The following is a 13,289-nucleotide window of genomic DNA, read 5'->3' as shown; positions in this document are numbered from 1 at the left end:
ATAGCATCGCAGCATGTAGGAATGTAAACATTTACAGTAAAACCATAAGAGATCTCCTCCCCTCTGGGTGTGTTGTATCCATCACAGACAACCACATTTTCCCCCAAAGACGAGGGTTTTCTCTCATATTTCACATAAAAATGGATGGTTCATTGAATGATTGCTCATGATACATGATTTCCTCTTATATTACATTGGTGTCGGCTGTGGGATTTTATTATATGCTGTTAAGTAACAATAATAATCTTTTAGATTTTACCTAGGAAAATTGACTGTACTTCATACAGAAATAACTTTTTGACCCAGGAACATTTCCCTAAATACGGCTTTGATTGAATTCTCCCTTGACCTTTCTGAAATGTTTGCAGTCTCTCTTAAATTAACTTGTTTTGATTTCATGTCATTCTGAAGTTTGAAAATTCACATTTTTTCCTCTCTCCCTCTTTCCCTCTCTCCCCCTCTCTCTCTCTCTATCTCTCCCCTCTCTCTCTCTCTCTCTCCCTCTCTCCCTCTTTCCTCTCTCTCCCTCCCTCTCTCTCTCTCTCTCTCTCTCTCTCTCTCTCTCTCTCTCTCTCTCTCTCTGTGTGTGTGTTCTAAAGCATTGGGAGGGGTCATAGTGAGGATTAGTAAAGGCAGTCTGATAGATGAGACCACCCAGGGGAAGGAGAAATCAGGGTTATTTATGATCAGTAGAAGGACTATAGTGTTTGAGTGGAGTCCATTAGATTATGAGGAAGTAAGTTTCTTCAGATAGATAGACACTAGACAAGATGCACTAGACTGGACAGACAAACTTTCCCGAGTCTGATAACAACGCTAACAACAACCCCTTGTCACAGATCTAAATAAGCCCGAGTTGTGCAGTTGATCTTGGTTCAAAACCCAGTGGTATTTTATCAAAGTAGAAACCTCTAAAACCAAGCTTCATCCTGGACCTTCCTCCTGCCCTCACATCTATGTTATCTAATATTTCTAATATTATCTACTTATTTGTTTACTTACACTATGTGTTGTTTATTTATGGTAAAAACAGGGGCAACATGCGTAAATATGGCACTTTGCTTGGACATACAAATAAATATTTCTCAACTCAACTTAAAAAGAAACTCCTGGCTACACTTATCAAATCCATGTCCTTCAGGAGAGATACTTTCACAGAAACATCTACAGCATGTTCCCTTGTCTTGGACATGCTATGTGTGTGTGTGTGTGTGTGTGGGGGGTCAGGATCAGGAGTAGCTTTTCAAGGAACGTGTGTCCGGGGGGGTGTGTGTGTTTGTGTGTGTGTGTGTGTTTGTGTGTCACCGGCCCCCTCCACAGGTGTGAGCTGTGAATGACACTGACCCGAAACTTGGGTTCCCAAAACAGAGGCTCACACTATGACTCAGGGGAGTGTGTGTGTTCTTTCGTATACTATATATACAAAAGTATGTGGACACACCTTCAAATGAGTGGATTCGGATATTTAGCCAGCTACCTTTTGGCAGGGCAGGCCAGGCCAAGCCAGGGTGAATATTTGTGAAATCTCCTGTCCATAGAAGGCCAGCTAAGTGGATGATATCCTCCAACCTGCTACATCGCCTCCGACCGCTCCCACACACTCTCTCTCTCTCTAACACACACTCCCTCAGCCCAGAGCTTTGACCAGAGGAATTTAGATGTTTTAATTAGTGGTGATAAGCAGAGACAAGTAGAGCATTGAGAAGCTCTGACACAGAGCAACATCCACTATCACAAACCGATAACAACCACACTCACTCAGAAACTACTTACCACCTCTCTTCCTCTACTCACCCTGTCTGCCTAGTCCTCCCAACTCAGGCTTTACACAGCAAACTTGACCCCATTGGCCCAATGTTGGTATTTGGTGGGCAAGGTGGGCATGGGCTAGCCCACATCAAGCCCACACCAGACCGACACGGGCTAGCCCACACCAAACCCAATACAGGGTAGCCCACACTCTTGTAAAAATTATATGTATGATCGTAACAACTTGTTGGTTGTATTTCTGATACACTGTATCTCTTTCCCTAAATACCTTTAAGGCTTGAAAATTATGGAATTCATGCATTGAATTAAATAAATTATAAATAAATACATTCCTATTAAATAGCAAAGGCGTATCGGCCCAATGTGGGCAGCCTACATGGGACCAATATTTTAGCTCCCAATGTGCCCACATTATGCCAATGTGGACATGTTTACTGGGTACATACTGTCTCTCACGAGCCTCTGGTTAACAGGTCAGACTCCAAACCACTCTCTTCTTCTGTTCTCACAGCCTTCTCCATTCCCTCCCTCCTTCTACTCCTCCACCGAGTGACTGTGGTCAGGTTACACACATACAGTACACAGTGTCCGAAAGGTCAAGGTCTGGGCAAGTGTGTGTGCGTGTGAGAGAGCTCACGGGGGGGTTAGAACCGCCTGAGACCTTGTCCGACCTTGAACTGAAATTGTCTCTCTAAGGAGGTCTAGTCACGTAGAAGGTACTCACACGTGCGTGCCCACACACACATATGCACACAGGCATGCACACAACACACACACACTAGTCACATAGTGGGCTGCAGAGCGAGACGGGAGGTTACTAAGTGTTCCTCTGTAAGACTTTCTGCAGGAGAGGAGTTGAGCAGATGAAGCTGCTATTGTTCATTTTAGGACATGGAGTGATAACAGCTAGGTCACCGTTCTGACATGAGACTGTGATAGCTTGTTTAGTGCAAAAGACGGTCCAAGATATTCTATGTGTGAGAGCATCAACTACTGTACGCCACCAACAACTCCTCACTGCTCCAAAGTAGCTACATGTGACAGGGACTTAGTGAAGAGGAGTAAAAACACGCTCCAAAAACCTCATAGCGTGCTCACAGACACACTCATTGTGTCAATGTGTGTTCACCAAAGTTACTGTGGGATTTATCTCCAAACGTATCTTAATTTTATTTTTTTACCCCCTTTTCTCCCCAATTACGTGATATCCAATTGCAAACTTGTCTCATCGCTGCAACTCTGGTGGTGTTGAGAGATGTTTCTAAACAGGCAATAAAGGGGGATTATAAAGAGACAAAACATTGGAGACGTACAGACTTATCAGAGGTCTGAACCATCTTCATACACCAACAGGAGACCATGTGCTGGCCAAGACATAGCTTATCATTAGCAGAGGCACGGTCAAGTCCCTGTTTCCATGAAAAAACAATGTATTTAATTTACATTTCAACAACAGCTGGCTAAATGTGTATTATGTGTAAGTCTTTGTGCAGGTTGCAACTCCCCAATGTGCTCGGGAGAGGAGAAGGTCAAGTCATGCGTCCTCCAGAACATGACCTGCCAAGCTGCGATTCTTAACACCTGCTTGCTTAACCTGGAAGCCAGCTGCACCAATGTCTCGGAGCAAACTGACAACTGAAGTCAGTCTGCAGGCGCCCGACCCGCTACAAGGAGTCTTTAGAGCGCGATGAGCCAAGTAAAGCCCCCCAGCCAAACCCTCCCCTAACCCGGACGACACTGGGCCAATTATGCACCGCCCTATCGGACTCCCGGTCGTGACACAGCATGGGATCAAACCCCCGACTGTAGTGACGCCTCAACACTGCGATGCAGTACCTTAGACACCTGCACCACACGGGAGGCCCCAAACGTATGTTTTAACAATGCTCATGAGAACACAGAGATTATTTATGCAGTTGGAGTAACCAATGCAAAAATGTGTTGCATGTGATGGGTAAGTATTCCAAACTATTTTTAGTTAAAGTTCAAGTTCTGTAGATAAAGTCTAAAACCTAGTCATTATACATACTTTGGTCCTGGCCTTGCTGTGTTGACTAGTTGACTAGTGCTGCAGGCAGATTGTTTGACAGGAGGGGAAGACAGAATTTATTTTATAGTTGAAAGTACAGACGGCCTCTCTCTGTGTCCCTGACTGCACCTGCGCTGTTAAAGCCAGACACACCGTTCTGTCTTGTCCACACCTCTGACAGATCAGTGACCTTGTTTTAAGCCTGTGGCAGGGTGTGTGCATGTGTGTTCTTGTCTGTGTGTGCATGTGTTGCTCACTAAAGAGCTTGCCGGAAGATTTTACAACCTTGTTTACCTTTTGTAGGAATTTTGTCACAACATCTGAGATGGAAGAATGGGTTGGAGGGGCAGACAGGGAGGGAGGGGTGTATGAAAGGGTAGAAAGAGAGAGTGATGGACACCTGCACTCATCTGCAAGAATGCTAGTTTTCACCAGACCCTCTTCAGGCTTAACCCTTAATGCCGAGGGGAGGTATGTGTGTGAGAGAGAGCGAGAGAGCGTGAGAGAGAGAGAGAGAGAGAGAAAGAGAGAGCGAGAGAAAGAGCGAGAGAGAAAGAGAAGACATGTATTGCCTGGGGACGTATAGAAGGAGGAACACTTAGCTGACTCTCACACAGTACTTTCATCATCAAAGGCACTGCAATACAACCTACCCAATACACACACACACACACGTCCCGAAGCAACAGATGCCTTTGTGACATACAGATATAGAGTACCAGTCAAAAGTTTGGACACACTTACTCATTCAAGGGTTTATTTGTACTATGTTCTACATAATAGAATAATAGTGAAGGCATCAAAGCTATGAAATAACACATATGGAATCCTGTAGTAACCAAAACAAATGTTAAACAAATCAAAATATATTTTACATTTGAGATTCTTCAAAGTAGCCAACTTTTGCCTTGATGACAGCTTTGCACACACTTGGCATTCTCTCAAACAGCTTCACCTGGAATGCTTTTCCAACAGTCTTGAAGGAGTTCCCACATATGCTGAGCACTTGTTGGCTGCTTTTCCTTCACTCTGCAGTCCAACTCATCCCAAACCTACTCAACTGGGTTGAGCTCCGGTGATTGTGGAGGCCAGGTCATCTGACACAGCACTCGATCACTCTCCTTTTTGGTCAAATAGCCCTCACACAGCCTGGAGGTGTGTTGGATCATTGTCCTGTTGAAAACAAATACTAGTCCCATTAAGTGCAAACCAGATGGGATGGCGTATCGCTGCAGAATGCTGTGGTAAACATGCTGGTTAAGTGTGCCTTGAATTAAAAATAAATCACTGACAGCATCACCAGCAAAGCACCCCTACACCATCACACCTCCTCCTCCATGCTTCACGGTGGGAACCACACATGCAGAAATCATCTGATCACCTACTCTGCGTCTCACAAAGAGACGGTGGTTGGAATCAAAAATCTCAAATTTGGACTCGTCAGACCAAAGGACAGATGTCCACCGGTCTAATGTCCATTGCTTGTGTTTCTTGACCCCAGTCCTTCTTCTTATTGGTGTCCTTTAGTAGTGGTTTCTTTGCAGCAATTTGACCATGAAGGTCTGATTCATGCGGTCTCCTCTGAACAGTTGCTGTTGTGATGTATTACTTGAACTCCGTGAAGCATTTATTTGGGCTGCAATTTCTGAGGCTGGTAACTCTAATGAACGTATCCCCTGCAGCAGAGGTAACTCTGGGTCTTCCTTTCCTGTGGCTGTCCTCATGAGAGCCAGTTTCATCATAGCGCTTGATGGGACTGCACTTGAAGAAACTTCAAAAGTTCTTGAAATGTTTCATATTGACTGACCTTCATGTCTTAAAGTAATGATGGACTGTCATTTCTCTTTGTGTATTTGAGCTGTTCTTGCCATAATTTGGACTTAGTCTTTTACCAAAAAGAGCTATCTTCTGTATACCACCCCTACCTTGTCACAACACAACTGATTGGCTCAAACGCATTAAGAAGGAAAGAAATTCCACAAATTAACTTTTAACAAGGCACACCTGATAATTGAAATGCATTCCAGGTGACTACCTCATGAACCTGGTTGAGAGAATGCCAAGAGTGTGCAAAGCTGTCATCAAGGCAAAGGGTGGCTTTGAAGAATCTCAAACATAAAATATGTATTTTTTGGTTACTACAGGATTCCATGTGTTATTTTATAGTTTTGATGTCTTCACTATTATTCCTCAATGTAGAAAACAGTAAAATATAGACAAACCCTGGAATGAGTAGGTGTGTCCAAACTTTTGATTAGTACTGTATATACACCGATCTACACATTAAGACACACCCACCATTTCTTTGTCCATATTTGTCTTCCTCTCTGATCCTGTATTTGAAGAAGTAAACCCTCCTGTCCTTCCTTCCCTCACTCCATCTTTCCTCTTTCAGTATCACCATTAGTCTTTGCACGCTGATGCCAGCTTGCTGTGGGGTGGCAATAAATCATCTTAGCCAATGCAGGACCGTTCACAGTACCACGTACACCCCCCCACTGTACCACACACACACACACACACACACACACACAGACCCTTGACTGTACCCTCCCAGTTGTAGCCCATTAGATATGGCGTGTCTCTCTAAACATTTAGATGTTTTAGATTTATTGGGGAAGCCGTCTACTCACTGCAAGTCTAGCATGATGTCTTTTATTGGACGAGAAGTGTGAGGTATCCTGTTTCACAGACACACAAATGTGTCTGCACGCACGCAAATACACACACAAATGCAAACACACACAGACACATGCAAGCACATGCACGCACACACACACACACACACACACACACACACACACACACACACACACACACACACACACACACACACACACACACACACACACACACACACACACACACACACACACACACACACACACACACACACACACACACTTTCTCCCATAATCTCATGATATCTTCCACAGCATAGACAAACAGTTAAGCCAGCTGTGCTCCATGCCTCGACAGCTCTATCCCATAGGGTGTGTGTGTAAGTGTGTTGTGTTGTGTGTGCTAATCCTTTTCAGCTTGTATACTTGGTGGTGGGAAGAATATGTCTCTGTGCTCATTATCTTTAATGCAGGTGCACTTTCTCCTCCACATCTGAATTCTCTGACACACATCCATAGATGAATGTCAATGGGAGAATATCTCTGAAATTGAAGTTACAGATTTCTATCCACAGTAACTCATGACTTCTTCTCTTTCTCTCTCCTTTGCTATGTGCAGGGAAGGCGGTTTCTCTGTCCAGAGTAACTCTATCTGTGTGTCTGATGGTGTCGTTACAGGTTGTGTTGTCCAGCCTGCTCCTGTGGTCAATAATGGGGATTAAACCTGATCACGACAACAGATAGCATCTTTACTCACATCTCTAATTCACTCACACACTATCTCTATCGTCAGATATGGTCAGTGTGTGCCTGTGTAATATTTTACTTGCTGCCAGTAAGGAATGGATCACTCTTTTGCAGTTAAAATCTGCTAGGGTTTTTGAATAAAGTTAAGCTGAAAGCTGGGTTAGTTGGTTTACTACAGGGAGAAGACTAATAGGGAACTGCATTAGAGTCCAAACCTCCCAATGCTCTTGTCTTCTACTCTCCTGAAACACTCCTCTTTGGACAAAACACAGACCTTAAAGCACCAGCTACAACTATAACTGGCCGTTCCAGCAATTGGTTGCCTTTTGAGTAGTGTAACTTGTAGGTTTAAAACAAATGCTTCTAATTTTAACATTCTGTCATGAAGATCACATGTTCAACTTAATTAAAAATGTTTTCCCATTTCAAGAGGTTGAATTTAAAAAAAGACTATACTAAGCGCCTATTAAGGTAACTGTAACAGGGTTGATAATTTAATCTTAAATCAGCCATAAATCCCCTTGTGAGAGGGGCAATTGAATGCTAGCTTCACAAACAAAATGCAATTCGTAAAGCATTTCTGTCCTGTCTATCTATGGGTAAAAGTTTTCCACCACAAAACACCAGAAAATGGCCAAAAGAGTAGAACCAGCTCACCTGCTTTTACTTCTTCATATTTAAAAAGTAATAGTTTCACCATATTAAAATGAGAGTTCAGTTCACGTAACAAGGTGGACCTTAAAATGAGGGACAGGATTTGTTAACCTTAAAATGAATCACTCATCACATAATAATCGCCAGAAATAACTTAGTCAAAGAAACATAATAACTAGGGCTTTACAATGATGGTGAAAACTTGAAGTGTTTGTGTTACTAGAGGTCACAGAGGGACAAATGCTGAATTCTTGTAAATTTCCACATGAACAATTTCTACTTAAAATATCAAAGGGACGCAAAAGGCACTCATTTCGTGGAACAACCCAACTGTTACACACTCACACATACACACATGCACACACGTGCACAGAGAGCAAGTAAGAGCATCACTCTCCCATCACTATCCCCTTCATGCCCCCCCCCCTCTCCTGAAGTGGGAGTGTGAGAAACAGGCAGGTGGATTATCATCAACAGCTCCTCCATCCAGCATCACCAATAAGAGAGCATGGGACCACAACCGGTGTGTGTGTGTCTCACACCTCATCCATTTCTTCCTGAGCCAGGCGTCAGCACATTAGCACCAGAGCTTATATATATATATATATATAGAGAGAGAGAGAAAGAGGGAGAGAGTGAGTGACAGAGATAGTGAGAGAGAGGGAAAGAGGGAGAGAGTGACAGAGATAGAGAGAGAGAGAGAGAGAGAGAAAGAGGGAGTGTGACAGAGAGAGAGAGAGGGGGAAAGAGGGAGAGAGTGACAGAGAGAGAGAGAGGGAAAGAGGGAGAGAGTGAGAGAGAGGGAAAGAGGGAGAGAGTGACAGAGAGAGAGAGAGAGAGGGAAAGAGGGAGAGAGAGAGAGAGAGAGAGAAAGAGGGAGAGAGTGACAGAGAGAGAGAGAGAGAGGGAAAGAGGGAGAGAGTGACAGAGATAGAGAGGGAAGGAAAGAGGGAGAGAGTGACAGAGAGAGAGAGGGAGGGAAAGAGGGAGAGAGTGACAGAGATAGAGAGAGAGAGAGGGAAAGAGGGAGAGAGTGACAGAGAGAGAGAGAGGGAAAGAGGGAGAGAGTGACAGAGAGAGGGAAAGAGGGAGAGAGTGACAGAGAGAGAGAGAGAGGGAAAGAGGGAGAGAGTGACAGAGAGAGAGAGAGAGGGAAAGAGGGAGAGAGTGACAGAGAGAGAGAGAGAGAGAGGGAAAGAGGGAGAGAGTGACAGAGAGAGAGAGAGAGAGGGAAAGAGGGAGAGAGTGACAGAGAGAGAGAGAGGGAAAGAGGGAGAGAGTGACAGAGAGAGAGAGAGAGAGAGAGAGGGAAAGAGGGAGAGAGTGACAGAGAGAGAGAGGGAAAGAGGGAGAGAGTGACAGAGAGAGAGAGAGAGGGAAAGAGGGAGAGAGTGACAGAGAGAGAGAGAGAGAGGGAAAGAGGGAGAGAGTGACAGAGAGAGAGGGGGAAAGAGGGAGAGAGTGACAGAGAGAGAGAGAGAGAGGGAAAGAGGGAGAGAGTGACAGAGAGAGAGAGAGAAAGAGGGAGAGAGTGACAGAGATAGAGAGAGAGAGGGAAAGAGGGAGAGAGAGAGGGAGGGAAAGAGGGAGAGAGTGACAGAGAGAGAGAGGGAGGAAAGAGGGAGAGAGTGACAGAGAGAGAGAGAGGGAAAGAGGGAGAGAGTGACAGAGAGAGAGAGGGAAAGAGGGAGAGAGTGACAGAGAGAGAGAGAGGGAAAGGGGGAGAGTGACAGAGAGAGAGAGAGAGGGAAAGAGGGAGAGAGTGACAGAGATAGAGAGAGAGAGAGAGAGGGAAAGAGGGAGAGAGTGACAGAGATAGAGAGAAAGAGGGAGAGAGTGACAGAGAGAGAGAGAGAGGGAAAGAGGGAGAGAGTGACAGAGATAGAGAGAGGGAAAGAGGGAGACTTCAACTGTATCTATCTGAAGTGACCATGTTTTTATGCATTTGATGATATAATCTTGAAGCCCATTCGAAACAGAATGGGACTGGATACAGAAGTAAGGCAGAAAAGGCAGTCACATTCCCACTGTATTAAGCAGTAAGACACAAGAGGCATTTGGAAACTATTTAGACCCCCTTCCCTTTTTCTTACATTACAAACTTATTTGCAAATAATATATAAATATATTATATATATAAATATATACTCCTGCCCTGTCTTGGCTGTGTGCTTAGGGTCATTGTCCTGTTGGAAGGTGAACCTTCGCCCTCGTCTGAGGTCCTGAGTGCTCTGGAGCAGGTTTTCATCAAGGATCTCTCTGTACTTTGCTCCCTTCATCTTTCCCTCGATCCTGACTAGGCTCCCAGTCCCTGCTGCTGAAAAACATTCACCATGCTTCACTGTAGGGATGGTGCCATATTTCCTCCAGACATGACAGGCCAAGGATTTCAATCTTGGTTTCATCAGACTAGAGAATCTTGTTTTTCATGGTTTGAATACTTTAGGTGCCTTCTGGCAAATTCCAAGCAGGCTATCATGCGCCATTTACTGAGGAGTGGCTTCCGACTAGTCACTCTACCATAAAGGCCTGATTGGTGGAGTGCTGCAGAGACGGTTGTCCTTCTGGAAGGTTCTCCCATCTCCACAGAGGAACTCTGGAGCGCTGTCAGAGTGACCATCGGGTTCTTGGTTACCTTTCTGACCAAGACCCTTCTTTCCCGATTGCTCAGTTTGGCTCGGCGGCCAGCTCTAGGAAGAGTCTTGGTAGTTCCAAACATTTTACATTTAAGAATGATGGAGGCCACTTTCTTCTTGGGGACCTTCAATGCTGCAGAAATGTTTTGGTACCCTTCCACAGATCTGTGCTTTGACACAATCCTGTCTCGGCGCTCTACGGACAATTCCTTCGACCTCATGGCTTGGTTTTTGCTGTTAACTGTGGGACCTTATAAAGACAGGTGTGTGCATTTCCAAATCATGTCCAACCAATTGAATTTACCACAGGTGGACTCCAATCAAGTTGTAGAAACATCTCAAGGATGATCAATGGAAACAGGATGCACCTGAACTCAATTTTGAGTCTCATAGCAAAGGGTCTGAATAGTTATGTAAATATGGTATTTATGTTTTTTAATTTTTTAAAATAAATTTGCAAAAATGTCTAAAAACCTGTTTTCACTTTGTCATTGTGGGGTATTGTGTGTAGATTGGTGAGGGGAAAAACACAATTTGATCCATTTTAGAATAAGGCTGTAACGTAACAAAATGTAGAAAAAGGAAGTGGTCTGAAGACTGAAGACTGAGTTAAATGACGTTGTTCAGCCAGGTGTGCTAGAGAGGAACAGCTTCTGCAGACGAAACACCATACATCAGGCACACTGTCAGCTACCATTACTACTGCTGTCCAGTAGTATTTGTGTTCATCATTACCACTGCTGTCCAGTAGTATTTGTGTTCATCATTACTACTGCTGTCCAGTAGTATTTGTGTTCATCATTACTACTGCTGTCCAGTAGTATTTGTGTTCATCATTACTACTGCTGTCCAGTAGTATTTGTGTTCATCATTACTACTGCTGTCCAGTAGTATTTGTGTTCATCATTACCACTGCTGTCCAGTAGTATTTGTGTTCATCATTACTACTGCTGTCCAGTAGTATTTGTGTTCATCATTACCACTGCTGTCCAGTAGTCTTTGTGTTCATCATTACTACTGCTGTCCAGTAGTATTTGTGTTCATCATTACCACTGCTGTCCAGTAGTCTTTGTGTTCATCATTACTGCTGTCCAGTAGTCTGTTCATCATTACTACTGCTGTCCAGTAGTCTTTTGTTCATCATTACCACTGTTCAGTATCATTACTACTGCTGTCCAGTAGTCTTTGTGTTCATCATTACTACTGCTGTCCAGTAGTCTTTGTGTTCATCATTACCACTGCTGTCCAGTAGTCTTTGTGTTCATCATTACCACTGCTGTCCAGTAGTCTTTGTGTTCATCATTACCACTGCTGTCCAGTAGTCTTTGTGTTCATCATTACCACTGCTGTCCAGTAGTCTTTGTGTTCATCATTACTACTGCTGTCCAGTAGTATTTGTGTTCATCATTACCACTGCTGTCCAGTAGTCTTTGTGTTCATCATTACCACTGCTGTCCAGTAGTCTTTGTGTTCATCATTACCACTGCTGTCCAGTAGTGTTTGTGTTCATCATTACTACTGCTGTCCAGTAGTCTTTGTGTTCATCATTACTACTGCTGTCCAGTAGTCTTTGTGTTCATCATTACCACTGCTGTCCAGTAGTATTTGTGTTCATCATTACCACTGCTGTCCAGTAGTCTTTGTGTTCATCATTACCACTGCTGTCCAGTAGTCTTTGTGTTCATCATTACTACTGCTGTCCAGTAGTCTTTGTGTTCATCATTACCACTGCTGTCCAGTAGTATTTGTGTTCATCATTACCACTGCTGTCCAGTAGTCTTTGTGTTCATCATTACCACTGCTGTCCAGTAGTCTTTGTGTTCATCATTACTACTGCTGTCCAGTAGTCTTTGTGTTCATCATTACTACTGCTGTCCAGTAGTCTTTGTGTTCATCATTACTACTGCTGTCCAGTAGTCTTTGTGTTCATCATTACTACTGCTGTCCAGTAGTCTTTGTGTTCATCATTACTACTGCTGTCCAGTAGTATTTGTGTTCATCATTACCACTGCTGTCCAGTAGTCTTTGTGTTCATCATTACTACTGCTGTCCAGTAGTCTTTGTGTTCATCATTACCACTGCTGTCCAGTAGTCTTTGTGTTCATCATTACCACTGCTGTCCAGTAGTCTTTGTGTTCATCATTACTACTGCTGTCCAGTAGTCTTTGTGTTCATCATTACCACTGCTGTCCAGTAGTCTTTGTGTTCATCATTACCACTGCTGTCCAGTAGTCTTTGTGTTCATCATTACCACTGCTGTCCAGTAGTCTTTGTGTTTCATCATTAGTAGTCTTTGCTGTCCAGTAGTCTTTGTGTTCATCATTACTACTGCTGTCCAGTAGTCTTTGTGTTCATCATTACTACTGCTGTCCAGTAGTCTTTGTGTTCATCATTACTACTGCTGTCCAGTAGTGTTTGTGTTCATCATTACCACTGCTGTCCAGTAGTCTTTGTGTTCATCATTACTACTGCTGTCCAGTAGTCTTTGTGTTCATCATTACTACTGCTGTCCAGTAGTCTTTGTGTTCATCATTACTACTGCTGTCCAGTAGTCTTTGTGTTCATCATTACCACTGCTGTCCAGTAGTCTTTGTGTTCATCATTACTACTGATGTCCAGTAGTCTTTGTGTTCATCATTACCACTGCTGTCCAGTAGTATTTGTGTTCATCATTACCACTGCTGTCCAGTAGTCTTTGTGTTCATCATTACTACTGCTGTTCAGTAGTCTTTGTGTTCATCATTACTACTGCTGTCCAGTAGTATTTGTGTTCATCATTACCACTGCTGTCCAGTAGTCTTTGTGTTCATAATTACTATTGTCCAGTAGTCT

Source organism: Oncorhynchus tshawytscha, linkage group LG01, assembly GCF_018296145.1.
Source record: "Oncorhynchus tshawytscha isolate Ot180627B linkage group LG01, Otsh_v2.0, whole genome shotgun sequence".
NCBI lineage: Eukaryota > Metazoa > Chordata > Actinopteri > Salmoniformes > Salmonidae > Oncorhynchus > Oncorhynchus tshawytscha.
This window is presented reverse-complemented; position numbering follows the sequence as displayed.